This window comes from Podarcis cretensis (genome assembly GCF_951804945.1).
Source record: "Podarcis cretensis genome assembly, chromosome: 6".
Taxonomy (NCBI): Eukaryota; Metazoa; Chordata; class Lepidosauria; order Squamata; family Lacertidae; genus Podarcis; species Podarcis cretensis.
This window is the reverse complement of record NC_137175.1, coordinates 72,358,999-72,384,699: the sequence shown is the minus strand read 5'-3', so window position 1 is coordinate 72,384,699 and position 25,701 is coordinate 72,358,999. Positions and strand designations below refer to the sequence as shown.

The window sequence follows — 25,701 nt, the reverse complement described above, 5'->3', positions numbered from 1 at the left end:
TGAGTAAGGCTTTGTATCAGGAGCTGATCTTTTAAGAAAACAAATCGGTTGAACTGTCGCTTAGTATTTAAACACAAGATTAACATCTTACTGAGAAGCATAAAGAAATACTAGCATTTAAAACAGCGCATATCTAGTTGTCAGGATAAGCCAATGAACTAGAAACAGGAAGGGCATGCTGGTGAGAAGTGTGTTTAGAGAACATTCACAGACACATTCCAATGCCTTACCAAGTTCTACCTAAAAGACATCACCCCTGTGCTGCAGCTACACCTGTAAAGAATAGGGAAAATATGCAGGAATCCCCACAAAGCAAAATCATTTTGTACCAGCATGCCACTTATCTGCACAAAGAAACAAAATAAACAAGCACCCAACTGCAGAAGAATTCAGCGGTGCTGACTCAAGTGTTTCAGGCTGCAATTCAGGAAAATTGCTTAACGACAATAACCAAAATGTCAATGTCATGCAATGGAGAAGCAAGGGTGAAAATGCCCAGACTGTAGCAAAAACAACAACACACACAGACACACAGACACACACACACACACACAGAGAGAGAGAGAGAGAGAGAGAGAGAAAGGGCACGAGCAAGAAAGCAAATCTCACAGATTTGCAAAAGATGTGCATTGCAACATGCCAGTGGAGATTTCTGTTCAGCCTTGGGGCAAACATGCAGGAATTTAAAGAAAGCAAAACATTTTGTATGGGTATGCCATATAACTGTACAAGGAAGCACGGTGCACACATCTGCAGAACGCACAAGAATAAGAATACAGTTGTGGCAACTCAACATTGTTTCCAGCTACTATTCAGGAAAAATGGAAAGGATGAAGGCTAGTTGACCATCCTGATACGGCCAAAGAGCATACCAAAAATATTTAAAATTGACACTCAAGCAACAGGTGAATTGCCTTCCCACTAATAAACATCTAGCCCACTGTGTTGCACAGATAGCACCTGAAGCAGAGAATTTGATAGGCTGTAGAGGACATTCCTTAGCCAACCAGATTACTGATTATTTTATTTTATTGCATAAATTCATGGTTTGGAGAGCCTGGCTGTACTTAAAAGGGCTTTTATACACTCACACATCCCCCCTTTCATTAAACCCAAGAGAAGGCAGACATAAGCTGCCTTTTCGATGCTCTTGTATTTACTAACGCAACTCTTCTGTGCAGTGCATCACTCTCTATTCTAATAATCTAACACTGTATAGCAATAGCAGATATGTTATTCCAACACAGCATGGGCCTTACTAAAGGACTTGATCAGGACAGCTAACAGGTAAGATTCTTACTATGCCCAGAGTTGTGTGATACTGCGGTCTGATGAAGTGTTGTCCTCCATTCGAGAGTGTGTGTCGTAGACTAACATTAGGCTTTCTGAGAATTTTCCTTGTGATTCCTTGCCGAGGACCTCATTTTATCTGTACACAGAAGCCTGTTACACGTGATGCCTTTCTGCTATCACCATGCCACACTCATTTCTTAAACATCGCATTATCACTTACCTCCAGATACATAGCTTGCTGCAGTACAAATTAACTATTTCAGCCATTGCTCCACCTCTTCCTATGTCGACTTTCCTTATTTAAGTTGTGTTTCTGTCATGCGTTACAGCTTTTCCTATTGCTGTTATTTTTTCATCAATGAATCGAATTATTTAGAGGCCCCTTGGTAGGGCATAATTGTGGGGTTTCTTCTTTTAAGGTTTCCCCCATTGCACAGGGCCAAACATCTATCTCTGATAAACACACAGAGAAATACCAACATTCAGACTTTTTAGTGATGTGAAACCTGTATTAGGATGATATGTTTTCAAATCCTTAAAATGATTTTTTTTAAAAAAAGCCTAATGACAGTAGGATTGATAAAGCAGATTTCTCACAGGTTACAAAAAGATTTCCAGATGTTATTGGAATGCAGCAGTTATCTACCAGACTACCTTTGAATTGGGCTATCTGAAGATGCCAAGGCAGTGATTCATGCACCACACCAGTGGCGTAGCGTGGGGGGTGCAGGGGGGCCCGGCCGCACCGGGCGCAACATCTGGGGTTAGGGCAAATCCGCGGGTTAGGGGGTGCAAATCCATGGGTTAGGGGGCGCAAATTACTTGCCTTGCCCCGGGTGCTGACAACCCATGCTACGCCACTGCACCACACAGACTAACCCACTAACAATGAAGAACAGTTAGGGTATAATTGAATAGATGAAGGAACTGTTATTGTTGTTGTTTAGTCGTTTAGTCGTTTCCAACTCTTCGTGACCCCATGGACCAGAGTACTCCAGGCACTCCTGTCAAATCCAATCAATGGTTGCTGTAAAACATAATATAGTGGTACGTTGGCTCTCAAACTTAATCCGTTCCAGAAGTCTGTTCCAAAACCAAAGTGTTCCAAAACCAAGGCGTGCTTTCCTATAGAAAGCAATGCAAAACGGATTACTCTGTTCCAGACTTTTTTAAAAAATCCCTAGAACAGCAATTTAACATGGATTTTACTATCTAACAGGACCATTGATCTATAAAATGAAAGCAATAATCAATGTACTGTACTATAAAATAAATAAGACAGTATTGTAGATGATAAAAATTAAAATTTATTTTTCCCCCTTAACTGTACTGATGATAGTCACTGTTTGGATAGGGGGCTTTTATCCATTTCCACAGTCACACAATCAATCAATCAATCAATCAATCAGTAGCTGAACTGGGTTCCACACAGTCACAAAAACAAATTAACCAAAAAAGCCTCAAAAACAAAAAAGCAAAATAAATAGCAAAAACAAAAGCGCCAAAGTTAATCCATTCTGGAAGTCCGTTTGACTTCCAAACGTTCAAAAACCAAGGGGCAGCTTCTGATTGGTGTAGGCACCCAGGAAATAATAGCCAACAACCATATTGGATGTTCGGCTTTTGAAAAATGTTCGAAAACTGGAATTCTTACTTCCGGGTTTTCAGGGTTTGAGTACCAAGGCGTTTGAGAATGAAGGTACCACTGTAATCAGGAAATACATAGAAATCCCTACAGGCTTGAATAAAGCCACCATAGCATGCCCAAATAGGATAACATAACTCACCAATTATCAGCCTCCAGGATGCTTAGTGTTCTAGATGCCCAACCAGGAAGTTGTTATAAATATCAGTCTTTTTCCATAAACTGTTTTGAGGTTTTATTACAATCAAGCTGGGTATAAGCTTTGTTAAATAAAATAAAATAAAAGTTTGGACAAAGGCAGCAGCAAGCTCATCACATTCAAAATCACACCTTTTGGAGGAAGATACAGTGGTGCCTCGCAAGACGAAATTAATTCGTTCCGCGAGTCTCTTCGTCTTGTGGTTTTTTCATCTTGCGAAGCACCCCTATTAGCGGCTTAGTGGATTAGGACTATTAGTGGCTTAGCGGCTATTAGCGGCTTAGCGGCTTAGAAAAAGGGGGGAGGGGAAAAAACTCGCAAGACTCGCAAGACGTTTTCGTCTTGCGAAGCAAGCCCATAGGGAAATTCGTCTTGTGAAGCGCCTCAGAAAACCCTTTCGTCTAGCGGGTTTTTCGTCTTGCGAGGCATTCGTCCTGCGGGGCACCACTGTAGCTGTGGTTGGGCAAGTGCAAGCATTGTGGGATGAAATGGATTATCCTTTCCAATCTGGGTTCAGGCCTGGCCATGGGACAGAGTTAGCCTTGGTCTCAGTCTTTGCACAGAGCAGGACAGGGGAAGTGGGACCTTGCTACTGCTTCTTCATCTCTCTTCAGCTCTTCATACCATTGACCATGGTATCCATCTGGACTTGCTCTGTAGAATAGGACCTGGGGCACTTAGGTTTTATTACAACCAGTGTCCACAAATGTGAAATAACCAGTGTTTTCTGTCTCCCACTTGGGTTTATTTTTAATTCAACAGTCTAAATACATGCTTCAAGAAGTTTTCTAAGCGTGTAACAGTTAAAACCTAGAGGTATATACGTTTGAACAGTGTAAGTGTTGCAGTATTCCAGAAATTTATGGAAATCATTACAGAAAAATTGAATGAAACAAATATATATATTTATGGAAAGTCCTTTGGTTTGCAAGCATGGGTTGAAGGTGGATAATGGATATCAGAAGGTGGTCTAAACAAATTTGAATGTCCAGATGGTTTTCATGGCTATTTTACATTTGAACAAATAAATTAACAATATTAAATTGACGGTCAAGTCAGGCAGTATGAACAATTAGGAACTATGCTCAATTATCATTAGGATTGGTTTCCTAATTGCTGGGGGCAGGAATACTGACATAAATATATGACATAGGTTTTAAGGTCATAGGTAAATGGAACAAGAAGGTAGATGTTTTGATTGAAGTTAAAAAAACAGGAAGTACTTTTGATATGCTTGGATGACTGATACATTTGGGGTTCTACAGTTTTAAAAACAGTATGCAAAACTTTGTCTACCTTTGCAGTTAAGGCGAACTCAGTTAGGTGATGCAAAATGTCAAGGGATGGGAAACACCTTTGGAGTTTTCCATGAAATACTGTGACTCAGACACATTTGTTTTTAGTAAATGTCAGTACCTTGTTTTGCTCATAGTGTGGGAGGAAAGAATGATACAAATGTAGGGTCTGAGCAGGACGATGCTGCCCTTCTTTCCTCAGAAGAGGTCCTCTCACATCGTTCACAAGATAATAATGTTATGAGCAAAACATATATAATATAATAATATAATATAATAATATCATATCATATAATAATATAAATGTAATGTAATGATGACACAAGGCAAGCATCCCTGGGGAGAGAATTAGGAAAGTGTTTGTAACATGCTCTAAACCCACCCCACCCTCTCATTATACTAATATGCAGTTATCTATTCTTATTTTTCAGTACCTTGTTGATTAATTGCTATGCTGTATTCAAACAGGTGCATAGCAACATTGCTTTCATTATCCGTGGATAATATATCAGTCATACTAGTGGCTTAAGTTTGCCTATCAGTGCACCCCCTCGCATTCCTTTCTTGGTGCTAGGTTGCTTATCAGTTATTGCATTCCATTCTAGGTCTCTTTCCTACTTAAAAACAACCTGTTTCTTCTCTGTTAGAAGAGGTTAGGAAGAGTTCATACACATCGGCTGAGCAGCAATGCTAATATCAAATACGGAGTTTCAACAAAGCAAAATAGAGTTTCAACAGAGGCAGATATAGGAGAATAGGAAATCCCCTTTCATGTTTATTTAGCAAAATGTAAAGAGCACTTGATTGTAAAAAATAAATAAATCTCTGTTTACAAAAATATGGACGCAAATATTAAAATGAATTGTAAAAAGATTAAAAAGCAACAACCAAGTATTCAAAAGTATTCAGATGACACTAAACAACCTGCAAACTCCTGGGAGATATTTTAATAAGAAAAACCCAGGCACTGCAACTTTTAAATGATTGAAGAATCAATCAGACCACGTTTTTTCTGGTTTTCCTGCAGCACCTCTATCACGAAACTCTCTGTTTTAATAACATTCCATATCTGTCTCCTCTTCACAGCATTTTATGAGCCCGTTTACATTCCTTGAACAAATTTTACATATCATTGGGAGAAAAAGGTCCCACCAGCACCATCTAGCTCTGAACGTATGAAATAGCATTTAAGAATAACCCAATGGCGTTCAGTAGCTAGTCAATCGTTTCTTTGAGTATCTCCTCAAGTGTGATCTGTTTTCTCCTCACCCAAATGCCAGTCAGTTTCATCCAAGGACTTGGAGAAATACTGTTGTTCATAAATTCAGTGGCGTAGCGTGGGGGGTGCAGGGGGGGCTGGCCGCACCGGGCGCAACATCTGGGGGTTAGGGTTAGGGGGCGCAAATCCACGGGTTAGGGGGCACAAATTACTTGCCTTGCCCCGGGTGCTGACAACCCACGCTACGCCACTGCATAAATTACAGTGATGGGCCCCATACAAGATTGCATATTTATTGCTGTCAATTTAAGAGATTTAATGGTCAACCTATGGTGTGTTCCTATTTCAAATGCCGCATCTGAAGTTTTAGCAATATGCAATGGGAGTGCCCTGTTCTCAAATCATTTTGGCATGGCATAGTTTTTTTCAAGAAATCTTTGCTACTGTACTCTAAATTATTACAGTGGACTTGGGCTTCGTTCTGTTACAACCAGGAACTATACGGAATACAAGCAACAAGACGTTCATCCTTTTTTCTATTGGGAGCATTCCAATTAGAAATAGCGCATCACTAGAGATACCATACACTATTTACTTCCAAAGCCTGATAGGCCAAAGTTTAGGGGTTGGCTGCTATAGAAAAGATAATGGAGGAAAAACCAGATGTTTGCAGGGAGTCAAAATGGAAAGTACATTTGATAGTATACGACACGGTACACTCTCATAGTTTATGTACCAGGAGTCTTTCACCCATCTCTCAAAAATCTATATACTTGATTGTATATGATCCCCATTTAATATCAGTTGCTGGCTTTAAAATATAGATGCTGAGACAAAAACAGCACATGAGGCTTATAAAACACTGTTAATTTTTATTGTGAATATGTAAAATCATCTCCAGCACTCTCATTTTCGTCGTAGTGCCAGGGTTTGTGGGCAGACACCCAGGTTATGTTTGTTTTGGGTAGCGTTTGTTCTTGTTTGTTTCAATATTTTGTTTGTAAACATTAAAACAGTTAATAAAATATATTATCCTTTACAAAACAGTGAGGGCATTCTTATTAACAACAGTAATATCCATGCAAGTGTCATAACTTCTGTATCTCTGCTTACGCAAAACACAAACTGTTATACTTACAATAGCACAAATTATAATTGCAGAAGCACATACGATGATCACAGTTTCCATAGTGGTATTTATTGCGTTGGTATCATTAGCACAGGTGGGTTTCACACTAGAGGGAGTTGTATGTTTGTCATCCGGAGTAGGCGAAACAGAGTATTTGTCAGCTGGAGTAGTGTGAGCAGTAGAAGTTGTGACTGGACTAGCAGGAGTAGGTGGCAACGCAGGAAGAAGCACAACTGCTCTTGCTATATTAGATACTTCTCCAATGTTGCTGCTGCCATCAATGGCACGAATTGCAAAGTAGATGGAGGTGCCATTTTCTTTTGTGAAGTTGTGGGGCTTATACCGAAACATTTGTCTGACCCCAGCAATTTCCACTGCAAGTCCAGTAGTGTTCACAGAAGTGGCATCATCAAAAGTTCCATGGCTTAATTCCAAGGGATTTTCACTCATTTTTATTTCATATCTTTCAGCTGTGAAATGAAAACACACAACAGGCATCCATTAGGGACCTACGTCTTCAGGAATAACAGAGACAAAAATCTGCTTGTGTGTATTTTTTTTTTTTTCCTAATGTGAACCAACCTGGGTTCTTCAGATGAAGGGCAGTACAGTGATACCTCGGGTTACATACACTTCAGGTTACATACACTTCAGTTTACAGACTCCACTAACCCAGAAATATTACCTCGGGTTAAGAACTTTGCTTCAGGATGAGAACAGAAATCGTGCAGCGGCGGCGCAGCAGCAGCTAGAGGCCTCATTAGCTAAAGTGGTGCTTCAGGTTAAGAACAGTTTCAGGTTAAGAACAGACCTCCAGAACGAATTAAGTTCTTAACCCGAGGTACCACTGTACCTCAGTTTAAGAACAGTCCTGTTCACAAACGATTTGGTTTACAAACTCCACAAAACTGGAAGTAGTGTCCCAGTTTGAGAACTTTACCTCGGTCTAAGAATGGAATCCGAATGGTGGAAGGGCACCGGTGGTGGGAGGCCTCATTAGAGAAAACACACCTCGGTTTAAGAACGGTTTTGGTTTAAGAACGGACTTCCAGAATGGATTAAGTTCGGAAACCGAGGTACCACAATAAATAGTGAAGATTAAAAAATTTAAGAAACTGTCATGGGCACCATAGGGTACCCATTCCACAGAAGAAAAACAGCCACTCAACTCCCCCATTCCTGACATGGTATGTCAGGAATCTAGACTTTTGCTACTTTACTATGCAGAAACTTTGGGAGGATGTTGCCATGCAGGTGACAGTGTTGAGACAACTCTGGTTTTGGGCTATGTTGCTTTTGCAACCCAATGGCATTCTGGATCCTGTTGGGTGGAGATTTGTGTTCCATGCTTTTATCAAGGCAGTTCTGTCTCAGTGCCAGTTGCGGAAGGCAGTTTGCGGAAGGCAAACCGCGGAAGGCAGTTTGGGGTAGAATGTTACCTCCAGGATATTACAGGGAGAGGTGGCTGGTGTAAATTCTCCATCCACCCCATTATACTTTTAATAATAATAATAATAACAATCTTTTCTTTAAGCAAAGCAGCCTTGTTGGTTGATTAAAGCAGGCTTCCACACCTACCTTGTCCTGTATCATAGTCATTTCCAGGAGCCGTCCATGCCAAACGGAAATGATCATCATCCTCATCTAGTTTTACCTCAAGGTCAGTAATTTTAGAGGGTGGAAAAACATCTGGGATGGTGTCTTCCAAAGGGACTCCTGATACTACAAAGGAACCACCTGAGGCAACTCTACTGACGCTTCCTAGATTGGTTTGGAGTTCATCATCTGTAGGTTCAGGTTTGGGGGGGTTCATTGTTATATTACCTACAAAAGTGGGGGAAGAACAGCCATAACTATAAACATCTAAACTTTCTTGGTGCTTTACAGTTTTAACAGATTTTTATTTTCATTGTATTGCATTCCTTGTGTACCACTTGAGAAATCAATGTAATTGAGAGGCATATAAATTATCTACATGCAAGACAAAACCAGGCTGCATTGCATATGATTGGCTAGAAATACTATGGCAAGACTAGTGGAAACAGAAAAGAATCTGAAATGCTCGAAGTATAAGTACATGCAAACAATAAATCAGTTAAGGCTGCACTGTTGTGCACTTGGGACCAAAAGAAGGATGGCAGAGTAATATTTTAAACCCTAATAAGAATTAGGTTGTTTCATCAGTTCAAATAACACATTCCGTTTACCCACTAATTTGGGAAGCGCACAGTAGATTAGAATATTATAGGAGAGAAGGGTGTGGGTGCATCACACACAAACCTAGATCTAGAGCACAAACCTTTTCTTTGAGATTTTACATAGCGTTCCCCCCCACTTTTGTTACAGTATAACAATTTAATTTGTGACTTATTTATAGCATTTCCCCCTTGTGTGTAGATCCATCCCCAATTTCATACTTGGAGAACCACAGAGCTAACATACCAGCAGTAGAGCTATTTCATAACACTTGCTTACCATCTTCTTCTACAAATCCTGTTAGATATAAAGCTTGACTCTGTCTACGGGACCGTCTGCGGGTCTGGTCTTTTCCTTGGACACGCACTTTGATATTGTGTCTACCGTTTCCTCTGAACGATGTGAAATACCTTGAGTAGATTCCGTCATTCTTGAGAATATCAGCGCCTGAGTACATAAATATTGAAACATGACATCCGAAGCAACTGTCACACTTCTGGTCATTAAAAAAACAACAACAACCTACAAAACCTATGTTCATTTCACAGTATGTGTTGCTGTATCCGTGGAAATAGATGATTCTGAAAGTGGTAGTATGGAATCATAATGTTAATAGCTGATGTCAATAAAACACAGGCCAACAAAACTTGGGACCAGCCAAACACACCAGCATGTACTCTGGCCTGCTGAACTCCTGACGAGCTCAATTTTTGGCAATCCCAGGCAGTTAGCAAAATCAGTACATTTATCAAACTCCTGGTGAATTACCGTGATAAATAGATCTAAAGGACCCCCTTTCCGCATAAGAACCCAGGTCCTGAGATCATCCTCTGGGACGCTTCCCTGTGTGCAATCTCTGAGGGAGGTCTGGAGGCTGGCAATGACCTCCCTCATATAAATTCAATAAAGGAGAAAGAGAAGGAGAAGGAGAAGGAGGAGGAGGAGGAGGAGGAGGAGGAGGAGGAGAAGGAGAAGGAGAAGGAGAAGGAGAAAACAGGACTTAACTGTAGTGGCCCATGGTTATGTAATGTTCTCCCAGATACACCAACCGGGCACCAATGTTGCCATTGTTTCAGCACCAGCCAAACATTGGTAGGTCACCATGTTCCCCAACATTTCACAGACACTATTTGCACGATTTGATGGAGCTTGGGACAGAGCCCAGAATGAGGTCATTATATGCAATGATTCCAGTTCACAAAGGCAGGTATAGCCAGCCACATGGTACAAGGCAAGTCCCATACATATATTTGGATTTGCAATAATAATGCATTTACTCCATTTCAAAGGAGTCAATGAAAATTGACTTTTGAAAAACTTGCTTTTGAAAAAAATTTAAATGCACACTTCCGTAAATGCTTCAAAATAAGCTTACCCAAACCATCATCATAAAGCTCCAGTTCTACTGGTGTTCCAATCTCTGGTTCGACCATCACTGTGACTTTTGCACCAATGACAGGCAAGAATCCTTGGCTGACTTCTGCATAAATAACCATCGGACTAGGAAACTTATTGGTATCGCTTTTCGTGTAGGACTTCACAATCAAAGGAGGCACAGAGGCAGAGGCTGCTCGAGTGGTTACCGTTATTGATATGACTTGTGCTCCCAAATGTGTGTTCTTAATTGAATAAATCCAGTCTCCTGTCTGAAAATCAAGTGTTGAAATACAGAAGACTATTGAGTATTTAAGTTGTGTTTATAAACGCATTTCCATTTCTTCTGGTTTCTGTTGTGCTTTGATAAAGGTAGGTGTCTTTTTATTAAAATGATTACAATTATGTATTGTTTGCAGGCTAACACAACCAACAATGGTGAATGCTGATTGTATTTGCTTGCCCGGTTCTTTCCTTGAGCACAAACACAGTAGCAATTTCCATTCCCTTGCCTGCTCACTGCGAAACTTTCTGCCATTCCATTCCTAACACACACACTTTTGTAAAAAAGGGGGAAGTCAGACCTACAAACTTTTTTCTCTGTTGGCTTTAGCCTAGTAAGTGAGCAGTGATGCCATAGGGAAGCTGATCTCTCTCTCTTGCTACAGGAAGGAGCGAAATTAGCAAGGCTATGGTGAAGGGGCTTGAATAACTCATAGAAGCTATGAGCTATGCCATGCAGGGCCACCCAAGATGGACAGGTCATAGTGGAGAGTTTTGACCAAACGTGATCCACCTGGAGCAGGAACTGGCAAGCCACTCCAATATCCCTGCAAAGAAAACTCCATGGACAAAGACAACCCTGATGTTGGGAAAGATTGAGGGCACAAGGAGAAGGGGACGAGAGAGGACGAGATGGTTGGACAGTGTTCTCGAAGCTACCAGCATGAGTTTGACCAAACAGCGGGAGGCAGTGGAAGACAGGAGTGCCTGGTCCATGGGATTATGAAGAGTCGGACACAGCTAAATGACTAAACAACAACAACTTGCGGGAGAGACTGGTTTGCCATTTTCATCTCTGTTTTCCACCTCCCTCAAGGATCAGCCACCCTTCAAAGTCCTATGCTCCTCTCCAGCATCTCATCCTACCAAAACACATAAGAGCTTGATATCACTCAAATAAGCAAAAGAGTACTTGATTTTTTTTATAAAAAGAAACAGCTTAATCGTTGAAGAAGATTATTGAAAAAATTGCTTCTTAGATGAATTGGACACAGCTAGTAATTCTCCAACAGCACACCATGAGAGTATTACTCCTTTGGGCACAAGAAAGGTAGACAATAAATAATTACAGGCTCCCAGGATTCTGCCACCCTAGATTTTTGAAGGATTCACTGTTCTGCAATGTACTGGGTGGGTTCCAGGGGGGGATGAATTATGCTTACTCTTAAAGGCAGTGGCCATTTTGCATGGGAGTTCTGTTTCCGCCCCCTGAGTGCCCTACCCCATTATGTCCTGCCTCAATTCCAGCCCACCCTGCCCCCTTTCAGGTCCAAAAGGACCCTCAGGTCAATGATCAGGTGTCAATTGGACAAGCCTAAAATGGTTCCTGCTTATAATCCGATTCTTAGTACCAATTTGGAACATGATTCAATTGACTCCTCACTCTGATCATTTTGCTTCATTTCTCATTACACTACTGTTAACTATTCCTGATCTGGTCCTTTAGGTTTTCAAAACTAATGTTATTGTTTACCTTTTTTAATGGCAATTTCAGAGCTGGCTGAAAACTCAATGAGCCAGTAATTACCCATTGAAGTATGTATCTTGCCTCAGGGTATGCTGTATGCTCAAGTGAGGGTGGTGAGGTGACAGACACATGCAGGTACACACACCTGCATATTTGCTCACTTCCCAAATGACCATTAGGATCAGGAAGACAGGAAGGAAGCTTGTGCATTTCCCAGGTGAGGTCCAGCTTCAGAGAAGCCAACACAGATTCAGCAGCAGCTGTGAAGGGACCTTAAAAACACTTCATGAACCGTTTCATGGTATTGGACTCCGCAGACACAGCCCTCATCACCATACTCTGAGGGTGTGGGAAATGCTAATCTGGAATACTGAAGCTCATTAAGACCACTGCAGAATGCTACATATGGGACTTCTGGAAGCAAATGGCTCTTCCCTGCTTGCATAATCTATATGATACTTTAGCTGTAGTGGCAGAACCCTTTGCTGGCACTTGTTCCAAAAAAATGCAATGAGACAGGCATTGCCCCATTTGGTTAGACAAGCAGAGAAGTTTGAGAAGAGCTCAGTTTTTACCTCTGCGGTTCCATCAATCTTGAGGCGAGCTGTTCGGACGTTGGTGTTATCAACTGCAAAGTCTTTTTCGGTGTACTCTCTTCCTTTGGGATCTGTGAGCAGAATTTCCGGTGGGGATGTGCCCCACGTCACCACGAAGAAAGTGTCATTCCCCACTGTTTTATCAATGGTTACAATACCATTCAGCTGGTCTTGGGAACCGATGCTTTGCCCTCTACTTTCAAGCTGTTGGCAGGGAAGAGGGGGGAGAAATAAGTATATAGTATCTGAAAAGTTTTATAAATTGAATACATATGGTTTATTTCCTTTCATAAGGTGTAAAGAAATGAGTGGCGGTACATTGTTTAGAAGGTGCCTTCACAGTAGTTAGTTCTGCTGGACAAGAATACGCAATACTCAGCCTTTAATAAAAATGCTGGTACAGTCATGACATGATAGGTCTTGCCCCATACAGATATTGGTTTGACCAGTGGTGATAAATTTACTTTCTATCAATATTTCAATGTTACAGACATGGAGGAAGGCAGATAAGCAGCTACGTTGAATCAGGTGGAAACAATTGTACCTCTACCTCAACAGCCTTGGAAATGGCCAGCCAATATTTAGATAATGCTAGATGAGGGAACTCAAATCTCCAGTTTCCACATTTTGGCAAAGGGTTGCCAAGGAGATACAATCTTCTGGGCTGGAACCATGGTGCTGGGGTGGTTTTTAAGGAAACACTTTCCCCATATGCTATTTTCCTAATGAAACCTCTTCTCCAATTTGTTATTTGTCCAGACAGAGAAAAATAAAGTTGATTTGAACTCAGAATGGTACATTGTGAAATGTTTCAGCTCCGCCAAAATCTATCTTGGCCGTTTGCCCTTCTCTTTGAACTCTACCTGGGGTCTCCCTCACTATTACAATAGCAAAATATGAACTATAGAATTGATTTCACTCTGTGTTGTCTTTAGTTTTTTTATGCTGCCTAGTAATTTAAAGCAAATAATAATAATAATGTTAGGGATAGCAATGATAGTGATAGTGATAGCGATGATATACTCAAATCTTTGCAGGTTCAAACCTGAATAGATTGATGACTGATATCTTCACTTCCTGAAGAAAGTCCACTGAAAGCATCGATGAGGCTGTTGGAATCCAAACTGTCAGTGATAGAAAATTTCAGACCCCCTGAAATATGATTGAAGGAATAATTAGAATAGTTATTCTGTCAGGTGGAATAAAGTCCAATACGCATTGTGCCTTGCACTGGCATGTGCAGGTGTGGTTGTGCAGGCACAGTTCAGAATTACAGGCGCTGCTTTTTAATGTTAGGAACTGTGCATGCCCAGCAGGCCTTTGCTGCATCTTTCTGTAGTTGGGTCAGGATCTGTGGCCTCTGTGAAAATAGAAATAGTATTTCTTATACAGAGGCATGTATAAAAAGAATCTGAATACCCCCTTTTTTGTCAGTTCCTTTAAATCAGATACTGTATTTACATCTGGCCAGACATTTACAAGGAACTAACTTCGTGAGATTTGAAATCTTAAGTTTGGATTATAAGGAGCATCATTAAAAATAAAATAAAAACCCTACACATTTAAAAGGGAGGCCAGGGGTACTGCTGAGTAATTAACAGATTTTGGAAAGCTGATAGATACAAATTTACATAAATTTTGCAAGCGTTTTTGCTAATTTTCCCTAGGTTTCTTTTTTTAAAAAAATGCATGCATCAATATAGTGTGAAAACATTATATCAAAAAGCTGATTGCAGATCTCTTACATATTTTTACATGTGTCAATACACATGTACCTAATTCTTACATACATGTTCCTGTCATGCCTGTGGACTATTTAGGTTATTTCAATTGACACAACTGCAGTGCCACTCTTGCTCACTAGGGGGAATAAGCAAGAAGTATGTGTGTTACTATGGTTAAAGATTTGCTCTCCAATAAAGATTTGTTGGTTAAAGAATATGGAGAAGAGTCATCAAAATGCCAAGTTATAGCATAGTAAAAGCAATGAGCTAAAAGCCAGACAAAACAGAAGCCACTCAATCCTTAACTATGACTGGAGAGTTGAGGGAAAGACAGAAGATGGAAAGTTGCCTTGTATGGAGTTTTGGGATGGGCTTCTCAGTAACAGTAACTAGCCTGCACCTCAGTTTTGCATCCTTTACCAATGGCTTGTCTCAGTCAAAGCCCACAATCTATTTCCAGCAGTGGCAACCAAATGCCAGTTGAATACTTACAAGAAGAACCAAGATGGATTCCCTGCAGGTTCTGAATATGGCAATCTAATTTAGCTGTCATGGCTGAAATAAACGTTTCTGTGGACAGAGCAAGTAGGAGGAATATTGTGTGGCTGGGAGTAGCTTGGCGAAGTGGCTGGGCCTTGGAGCGAACTCACCTTTTGGGGAGACACCAACTGGCTACCAGGTAGCATAGAAGAGTCTTGCAAGACATTATTCTTGCTCACTTACCCGTCTTGTCTGCCAATATTTCTAGGTCTTTTGTAGCATTTGATCCCAAAGCAATGGTGTGAATTATAGACCCGCTTCTTTGAACTTCATCCAAGCAAGAGCTTATAGCTGTATCTTCTCCATCTGTCAAGAGAACGATTTCACAGCCTTTGGTGCTTCCATACTTGTGTAGAAACACCTGTATGGAAAGGAGGATTAAAAATTTTAGCAGCGATATTGAAACAAACAACACAGAAGCCACAGGGCAGCGTTTTAAGCTTAAATTCCGCTTGTAACAATATGCACAGGTGTCCTGCCCTCTTTTGCATCTGGTCACTCTACTAAGTAGAAGCATAGGAATAAAAGAATCTGAGGAAAAAATTCTTCACCTGAAATCCTGACCGCACTCCAGAACATATGTTGGTTCCTCTAGTAGTTCTGGTAGGCAGGTACTCTGTGAGTGTTTTGCGCATACTGTCGTTAGTGATCTGCTTCAAATGAGTCTTAACTGCTGCTGTGTTACTGAATGCAACTATTCCAACCCAGGACCCCGCTTCAATAATCTGCAGGAGGAATATTTCTGCAGCTTGTTTCAGCCAAACAGTGCGGTTGTTCTGCATATGAATTAAAAACAAAACAACAACAGCACTCACAGGTCTGCCAGTGCATTCCGGGAAGCAAATGAAGATGACTGAAAACACAATTGTTAACTATACTCCAAAAAAACAAGGCTTGATAAACATATAAGAATATAGACAAGTCCATAACATTTATGAATATCCGAATAATCTCATCCGTGTTGTGATTTAAGACACAATTCACCTGGACGTTTTCATGCACAGACTCCATTGAAATAGATGGAAGGTGCACAAGAGCACCGTTTGTTTCAGTGGGGCTTGTCCCATCAATTGAATAGTCATTGAATAGTATTTATTATATAACGTTTTCATTATGTAATAATGAACCACAGAACTGTAGAGTTAGAAAGGACTCTAAGGGCCAGGAGTCACAGCTGTTTTGGGGGCTACTGTACAAATGCCTATGTTATTATTGGTGCTGACCTTTAAAGCCCTAAACGGCCTCGGTCCTGTATACCTGAAGGAGCGTGTCCACCCCCATCGTTCTGCCCAGACACTGAGGTTCAGCGCCGAGGGTCTTCTGGCGGTTCCCTTGCTGCAAGAAGTCAAGTTATAGGGAACCAGGCAGAGGGCCTTCTTGGTAGGGGCACCCGCCCTGTGGAACGCCCTCCCACCAGATGTCAAAGAGAAAAACAACTACCAAACTTTTAGAAGACATCTGAAGGCAGCCCTGTTTGGGGAAGCTTTTAATTTTTGATGTTTTATCGTGTTTTTAATATTCTGTTGGGAGCTGCTCAGAGTGGCTGGGGAAACCCAGCCAGATGGGTGGGGTTTAAATAATAAGTTGTTGTTGTTGTTGTTGTTGTTGTTGTTGTTGTTGTTGTTGTTGTTGTCGTCGTCATCATCTCCTGGAAATATCAACTCAATTCTACAATTATTATTTTTTTGCTTATGAGATTATTCAAACCCTGTGATTTAACTGAATTATATCGGTGTCTCTTAAACCCCCTTCCTCAAGAGCTAAGTGGCTCTTCTAGGCCCGTGAATTTCTGCAGAAGGGAGCTCTGAGTATCTGTTGAAGCTTCCTGAAGTATCGAAAACCCTGAAAGACTAGACATCTAAACTGAATGCTTGCAGTGGGATTTCCTTGTCCTGCTTCTATCTGTCCATCTGTTTTGGCTCCCATGTTTTTCACGTCCCACAGTCCATCTCTCCCTCTGGGTTCCCTGCATCGATGTGACATTAGGCTGAGGGTTGCAGGCAGTGATTGCCTTGCACAACAGCCAAGTTGTCCTGCCCTAGAACCTCTGATCTCTACGAACAACTTGCTGTACTTTGATAAATATCCAAATAAACTAATCAAGTAGGCCAGGCGTGGAAAATGTGTGTTCCTCCAGAGGTTGCTGAACTGCAACTCCCATCACTGCTTTGCCATTTTCCGTGCTTCTGGGGCTGATGGGAGTTCTAGTTTAGCAATATGTGGAAGGTCAAAGGTTCCCAACAACTGAGGTGCAGCAAAATTTAGCCTCACAGTTCATAAATGCCAGTGCTGTATTGACACTTGTTTTCGCTATGGACATTAATACCATAATTTCTGAACTGTCTCAAAATAGATCTTCTGAACATGGAAATCAGACTTACCAAATCCATACTTCCGGAAACATCAAGCACTAGACACAAAACTCTCTCCTGTTTTTGCAGCAAGGAGACAGTGGGATCAGGTGGGGGAACCGTTATTGGAGATGAACTGGCAAAATCGGGAGAGGCCATAATTACTTCCCAGGTGCTCCTGTAGTTGCACATTTTATTCTGCAAATTTGTTGCTTTAATATTATGGTTGCTTTTGTCACAGAACTGAGTAACCTAAATAAAAGATAGGGAAGGACAGATCAAGATCACAACCTCATTAGCAATTCCTGCTTCATGAGAGCCGTTCCTTACAAAGAGGTGCTGCAAAGATTGACATTCCTTGGCACACAGACAAAAAAAAGGCTACAGGGTGTTTGGCGGATTTTTAGTTCTAGACATATGTCGACCTAAACTTCACAAAAATGTAACAGAAACAATCTCCAAAGAGTCTGTTCTAGTTTAGCTACTGAACCAGGGATCACAGAGATATTCACTTTCCCTGTCATGGGTTAATATCTATAAATAACTGCAAGGGAGAACATCAACCTTTATGTCACTGAAATGGCAACAGCCATACACAAGAGGGAGGTATAAGACAACTTGGGTAATCCTTGAGGTACACAGAAGTAGGGAAAAAATATTGGGTGAACCCCAAATAATTTTAAAAGCCACACACAAAAAACACCCTACATAGAAACAGGCTACACATGTCTGCATCACTCTGCTCTGGGTTTTTTTCCTGAACTCCTGCAGGTGAAGGAAGAATGAAAGCCATTTGTCTAAAGCACCAGGGATTAAGCTGCCTCATCAAGCAGAGCCCTGCTGCCTTCTTCCTCAGATAGAAAAGGCGTCTTCTGTGTTAAGGAAATAAGAATAGGAGGAGATAGGGTTTAGCTACACCCAAGAGCATTGTCCTGGCAGCTTAGCCAAGCTTCAGCAGTCGCCCAGCAAACTCTTTTCCCCTCACCTCCATCCCTCAGCAAAAGAACACGTGTTAATGAGATACCTTCGCACCTGGAAGGGAAGCAGAGAAAGGCCTCTCACTGGTGCCAAAGGTCTGGGCATCCTACAAGGGAGAAAGATCACCTGCTACATAGAGTGCCCAGCACCTTGCAACTCAAAGAAAGAAGAGTTGGCTTAACTATGAGACCATCAGCCAGAATGAAATAGCTAGTTCTAACCTGGACCAGCTGGCTCCACGGGAGGAGTACTTGGGCACTAGTCAGCCACCTGCTGGCTGTCCATTTACTCACTTGCCCTCTCTAGCTATCTGCCTGTTCACTGGGTCATTCACTCAGTCACTCATTCACTCACTTGGTCACCTACCTAGTCTTTCACTCTGGGCAGTATCTTGCCTAAGAAGGGGAAGCTTTGAAGGCTACCCCACCACACAAAAACAAGCAAGGTTTCATTGCAGAGCCTCACTTGTTTATATGAATAGGGAACTCAGTTCTCTGAATGTTGGTCATTACGCTGCAGAAAGCGCCATTCTTGCATGAGGGGAAGTTATCAGGAGGGTTAGGGGCAAACCCAAAGTTTGCAGAAATACAGAGTCAGAAGGTGACGGAATTATTAAGTTGAGTAAGAGAAGAAAGAGATGAACAAGTAGCTCAACAGAAACAGTGCCAGATTAAACCCCCTGGAGGCCCCTAGGCAGTCCAAATCTCGTGGGATAACATTGAACTAAGAAAGCTGGATTCATCATACTTACTGAAGAGAGACTTTGCAAATACATTATAGAAGCTGCAGTATCTTGATGTCTTTTTGGAACAAACAGGCAACCATGTTCATACAGCTGAGTTCGGTGGTCAATTTTGCAATCTCTGTAACTTTTTTCACCAAGCGGAAATATGTATTGACCAGTGAAACCAGCTGAGCATCTAACGAATGTAAAAAGAAACAGATACAGTCAATTTAAAAGTCAATAAACAATCACTTGGTGGCATGATTGCTATGCTATGCAGTTTTCTTCCATGCCAACCAGAGGAAGGGTGGGATTTAAATTGAATAGAGAAGAAGAAGAAGAAGAAGAAGAAGAAGAAGAAGAAGAAGTTGTTGCAACTGGATTTGTAGGAGGAGCTGATTAAAATTAGCCTATGGGAAACAATGGCAAGCATTATCTCTGTGCTAACTGCTATGTCTGGAAGGACTCCTGAATGTTAACAACGGGAAGACGGCTTAATGAAGTAGCCATGGGTCTCTCAACACCCTTCCTAGGCTTTCTCAGGAGAGAAGAAATTGGTTGCGGGCGGGGGTGAGGAAAGGAATGTTGCTGCCCCTCACTTACATTGGAGGCAGGAGTAATAATAATAATAATTTATTATTTATACCCCGCCAACAGAATATTAAAAACACAAAAACACATCAAACATTAAAAACTTCCCTAAACAGGGCTGCCTTCAGATGTTTTCTAAAAGTCAGGTAGTTGTTTATTTCATTGACATCTATGGGAGGGCATTCCACAGGGCGGGCACCACCACTGAGAAGGCCTTCTGCCTGGTTCCCTGTAACCTCACTTCTTGCATTAAGGGAACTTCCAGAAGGCCCTCAGAGCAGAACCTCTGTGTCTGGGCTGAATGATGGGGGTGGAGATGCTCCTTCAGGTATACAGGGCTGAGGCTATGGGAGTGGGACCTAGCAGCACACAGCGATTGCTCATTGTTTTCATGAGTGCGTGCAGGAGTAAAGCTGACAAGCCATCATAATCAGAGTCTGAAAATGGTCTTCAGAGAGACTGAATCAGTGGCGTAGCAAGGTCAGGTGGTACCCGGCACGGAAAATTTCTTGTCACCCACTGAATAAGCTGGTTGATGTTAAGGGGTTGGGCAGAGCACAAGCGGCCACTAGCTGGGGTTACCAGCAGGCAGGGCATTGCCCAACTTGGCTCCCATAAGAGATTTCCTTTGTATATCTTCCAATTACAGTTTAATCCTGAGCCTTTCTCAACATCCGCAGGTGTTGTTGGACTACAATTGCCATCATCCTTTGACCACTGGTCCTACAAGCTAGGGGTGATGTAGTCCAACATCTGGGGACCCAAAGATGCTCTCTAGGCAATAATTTACACCACTAAAAAACTAGGAAGCCCAAGGCAAACATCACTTCTTAAAGAAGAGATGCATTTGTTGGAAGTATTTGTGAAAGTACCTTGTTGCTTCAGGCAAGTTGTCTCCCCCAGGAGTGTAGAAAGGTGCATCATTGTTGTATTCATCAAAGACACCCCATCTGAGATGAGCCCATTCATGGACAAAGACCCTGCCTGTAGAACACCAATAACAAAGCTAAAATTCGCGACACAGTTTTTTGTTTTTTTAAATGTACGACGCACAGCTAGTAATTATAGCAAACATAAAAGGTAAAGGTAAAGGTACCCCTGCCCGTACGGGCCAGTCTTGACAGACTCTGGGGTTGTGCGCCCATCTCACTTAAGAGGCCAGGGGCCAGCGCTGTCCGGAGACACTTCCGGGTCACGTGGCCAGCGTGACATCGCTGCTCTGGCCAGAGCCAGAGCCAGAGCCAGAGCCAGAGCCGCACACGGAAACGCCGTTTACCTTCCCGCTGGTAAGCGGTCCCTATTTATCTACTTGCACCCGGAGGTGCTTTCGAACTGCTAGGTTGGCAGGCGCTGGGACCGAGCAGCGGGAGCGCACCCCGCCGCAGGGATTCGAACCGCCGACCTTTCGATCGGCAAGCCCTAGGAGCTGAGGCTTTAACCCACAGCGCCACCTGCGTCCCATAGCAAACATACATCCTGTTAAAAAAAAAACACTAAAATAAAATTTGAAATACTGTGAAATCACACCAGCAATTGAATAACTATAGAAGGGGTAGCCAACTTTTCAATCTGATTCAGAAGAGAAGTCCCTGTTTGTCTCCCTACATCACAGAAGCCAATGAGGTGATGACCCTTTAATCGACAGTTGCATCTGACAAGGCGGGTCTTACTATGGCCCCTGCAATCAAAGCACACGACTTCCTGGGAATTGTATGTAAGAAGTCATGTACTTTAAATGTATGGTACACAAGCAGCTGCGGTAACATGGGAAAGAGGAAGAGAGGCTCAGATAGCTTCAGCAAGATAGCTTTTTGGGGTTGAAAATGTATTGATGAACCTCATGTGAAACTATTGCAGATTTCTTATGTAAATTTAGGAGCCTTTAGAGCGATTAAGCAACTGCATTGAAAGTCTTAATGGTTTCTTAGGAATTCTATCTTTATTACCTTTTGAAAACTTGACTAGCAATTCTAATAATTAAAAAACAACAACCCAGACAATTTAATCTGAATTAACAGGTGCTACCTCGTGGACCATAAGCATTATGCAACTTGTCATTTGTCAGGAAGTTAGGAGTGAAATGAATGTATCGCCCAGGTTCCCCGCATCCGCCATACTGTAGGGTGTAGGGATCATCTCCATGTTTCAAGTAATGATCCGCCACTATGACATCTGCCTAAAACAAAATAGAACAAAGAAGATATAGAGGTGGACAGCCCAGAAATTCCTGTCATACTCTGAGCTTCCATTAAAAGAAAAAGAAAAAGAAAGCTTACTAGACAATGCTACTATACAAGGAATAGCTTCAGGTATTTATTAAGAATACAATTGTCTATAAGTGAGCCCACGAAATCAGGTGTACTAAATTCATTTGTCTTTAAAGATATTTCAAGATGTAATTCTGGTACTGTTATGGCACGAATTCCTTTTGGGGAGAAGGCTGGGAGAACACACCAAGGCCCACAACCACTTTAACCCAGCCTTAGATATCATGACGTCTATAAGAACATTAAGCCATATACAGCCCAGATCTGCATGTTTACTCAAAAATAAATCCAGTTGCATCCAAAAGTGGGAAATATAGATATTATTGCTTAGCATCTGCATTACTTATCTTTAGGCACCAGCATAGGCACCGACTCCATGGGGCCTGAGGGGGCCTGAGCCCCCTCAAAAATTCGTTTGGGGGGGCTCCGCCCCCCCAATAATTTAAGAAAAACAAAGCCACTCCCGATCTAGAGAGGGGGTGGGGTTGCGGGCTCTCGACCCATCAACAATCTCGCGGGGCTGGCGTCAGCCCCGCGAGAAGCGGGGATTTGCCCTAGCTCATTAATATTCACCGCCCACGGCGGCAGCCAATCGGCTGCCGCAAAGGGCGGGCCCTCACAGGTTCACTTAAGGTCGGGGCAGCCCGGGGCTCGCCCCTTTCGTTCCCCCAGCAGCAGCGGTTTGGAGGTCTTGGGCCCCCCCAATATTTTTTATGTCAGTATGGGCCCCCGCCCCCTCCAATATTTTTTATAAGTCGGCGCCCCTGGGCACCAGGCAAAGACATTCCTCTTCTCTCAGGCTTTTGGCTAATTAAACATTCTATGGACTTTTAAACTGGGGGGGGGGGAGGGAGAGGGTTGTTTTTGTTTGTTATTTTGGTATATATTTTTGTGTCATTGTATTGTAAAGAGTCCTGCGATCTTCAGATTAAGGGTGGTATAGAACTTTAATCATAAATAAATAAATAAATAAATAATAAGAATTTTTATTAGATCATACAATATCTTGTATCCCCACCCCCCACAATCTCTCCATTTGCCCCAATCTTTTTAAAAATACCACAAGTATATTTAAATCTTAATGTATTCTTCAGCATTTACCTTATCATAGGATTCTGTAGTTACTCTTTGATATTCATTTTTGGTTTCCATGTGGAAGGAATTATAACTTTCACTGTCTTGAAATAAAATCTTTGCCGTGTAGCGCTGAAGAGATAAGTTGATGCCTCTTTCACCATGTCCTAACAGGGAAAGGAGAAACCTTATTGGCATTTGTGTTTATAAAATGTGCCCTTTGGTCTCTTCTGCCATCTTTCTTTCCTGAAGCTGGAGTGCCTTGCATGTTGAAAAGTTGAACCCCTGTCTTCAAAAAGCTGGTAGATGCAATTCACATACTTTTTTGGGTGGATCCTCCTGTGCCACTGAGTGTTGCTTGACATAGTATGCAAAGCTATTCCTGGTATGAAGGAGAAAATAGTGGGGGAAGCTGTACATGACAGGAAGGTGGCCATTTTTGCTTGTTTTTAAGTGGTCGCCATATTGTGCAAGTCTACACTGTGCAACAACCTCGAGTGCACAATCAGCCCTGTTTAGTGACAAAGGTTCTTCTGTGTTGCTTATTAACAGAGCAATCTGAAGCAACTCCTATGAAGTGGGACATTTGTATATTTTTCCTTCAATGGAGCTGGCCATGGGGCCCCCAAACAGATTGAACTATTGCAATGCCAGGCAGGAAGCTGAAGCCTAGAGCAAAGAAACCGTCTTCCTCCACTGGGGGCGGCTGCCATGTGAGCTAAGGCAAAGCCACTGAGAGGAAGGGAGAGCACTTCCCAGAAACAGCACCCCATTTCTGGAACAATTTCCTGAAATCTGGTGTCAAAGTGCTCCGGTTAGTTAAAGAAACCTATGAACAGGACATTTTAACCTCTAATGGTCAAAACCTGCACAACATTTACCTCAGAGTACATGCACCCAGTTCTGGCACAGACCCTTCCCTCTGTTTCCAACACTCAGGCTGTGATTGCCATTACTCGGGCAGCCAAAATGGAAGCACCCATTTACAAGAGTAATCTAGCGGGAGCACCCCAGGTATTGCCGAAATTAAAAACAAAAAACCAATGGGGAGAGACCTCAAAAAGGAAGGAGGACTAAATGTGCTCACTGGAAGGAGGTGCTAGGGGGAGATAGAACGAACTACCCCAGTTGTATGGAGTAGGGAAGAGGAATATTCCAGGCTATCAATTTTTTTTCCCTTGCAAGTGACCTAGGCTTGCACTATGGCAGGAACATTCCTGACATGACCTGTTTTTTGGGTGTAAAAATGGCGTCAAGGTGGAATTTTGCCGAACCAGCGGAAACCAGCACTAAAAACTTAAAATCACTACTTTGGGCGGAGCTTTTGGGGTCTTGCTAAGAAGCTCAACAACCTTGTGGAATAAACAAAAAAAATTCCTTCCAGTAGCACCTTAAAGACCAACTAAGTTAGTTCTTGGTATGAGCTTTCGTGTGCATGCACACGAAAGCTCATACCAAGAACTAACTTAGTTGGTCTTTAAGGTGCTACTGGAAGGAATTTTTTTTGTTTTGACTATGGCAGACCAACACGGCTACCTATCTGTAACTGGAACCTTGTGGAATGTTACTTTTAAAAAGGGATGAAAAAGTTGTGGGGTGTAGGGGCAGCCAGAAGTACCCTGACACCCACGCTTGCAAATGCAGAATTCAGAAACTAAAAAAAGCTCAACAAGTTTGGCGGTTTCCTACAAAAAAGCTTAATAGCTCTGTGGGTGTGAGGAATTCTACTTTTTGAAATATGGCAACCCTATACAAGTCCCACCTGTACACTTGGGATGAGACTTGTGGGATAAGGTGGGGGGTCAAAAGCACCTGGTACCCCACGCTTGCAAAATGCAGCTTGCATTTTCCTAGAATATCACTGTCTGAAGTCGCTTGTTCAATACATTCAGAAACATTTAACTATCTTACCTTGATGGCATCCACCATTTTGTTGTCTTCCGGGATCTGGGGATTGATTGCGATGACGACGTCTTCAAAACCGCCCATGTTGAGTTTTACCCTGGTACCTGTCACTTCGTGCAGCACTTGCAGCAGCAGCAGCAGCCAGTGGTTAAGCGCCATCTTTCCTTGTGGCACTTATTTATTTCAACCTTACAGAAATAAATAACAGCAGAGAGGCTTGTTAATGCAAGAGCTTTGGCAGGGATAGAGAGACAGAAAAAAACCAAACAAACCTGTTTTGAAAGGACAAAGAATTCTGGAAATAATCCCCAACCTGGTGTTTCCTTGTTCAAATCCTTGTGAATACTTTTAACTTCCTATTTAACAAAAGGCATGGATGCTCACTTTGGAGGCTCAGAACTCAAGGGTGTTTGCTGATGTACAGGCAAACACAAGTACCTTGGAAAGCGAAAGCATCCACAAGAATAAACTAAGGGGTAGAATGGTCCAACTCATAACAAAAGAAATCCTCGAATACAAAGTTTAACTCTATCGTTGCCGGTTACCACTAATACATTGCAAGCATTTCTAAAGAAATCGAAACTAGAGTCAATAATAGCAGCAGTCTGGAACTTCTAGGTTGCTTTTATAGCTAGACACCCTGAAAAGAAAAACTTCACCTTAATCCAAGTGATATTTTCCTAGCTTTGTCTTATTTGGTGCCCAGGGGTGCCAAAAGGGTAGGCTATACCATACATTCGGCCTTCTTCTGCACCTGCCAAAGAAGACACAAATCTGCATAAAATTTGCGAACACTTTATGTCTCATGCAAATCTGCACCCTCTTTTGCAGATGCGGGTTGTGCACCAAAA

General features: G+C 42.1%; 1 pseudogene across 1 annotated transcript; it reads right to left on the bottom strand.

Moving 5' to 3' along the window:
• Positions 1 to 6,503: 6,503 nt before the first annotated feature.
• On the bottom strand, positions 6,504 to 25,298 carry LOC307218638 (calcium-activated chloride channel regulator 1-like; annotated as a pseudogene). Its single transcript, XR_013844027.1, has 15 exons — positions 25,235 to 25,298; positions 24,857 to 25,038; positions 22,973 to 23,112; positions 21,630 to 21,780; positions 20,477 to 20,588; positions 19,041 to 19,209; positions 17,342 to 17,563; positions 15,512 to 15,736; positions 15,144 to 15,321; positions 13,742 to 13,848; positions 12,676 to 12,900; positions 10,352 to 10,622; positions 9,256 to 9,423; positions 8,359 to 8,604; positions 6,504 to 7,250 (listed from the first exon to the last, which is right to left on the bottom strand). The product of XR_013844027.1 is annotated as a calcium-activated chloride channel regulator 1-like (transcript).
• Between the last annotated feature and the right edge of the window lie 403 nt (positions 25,299 to 25,701).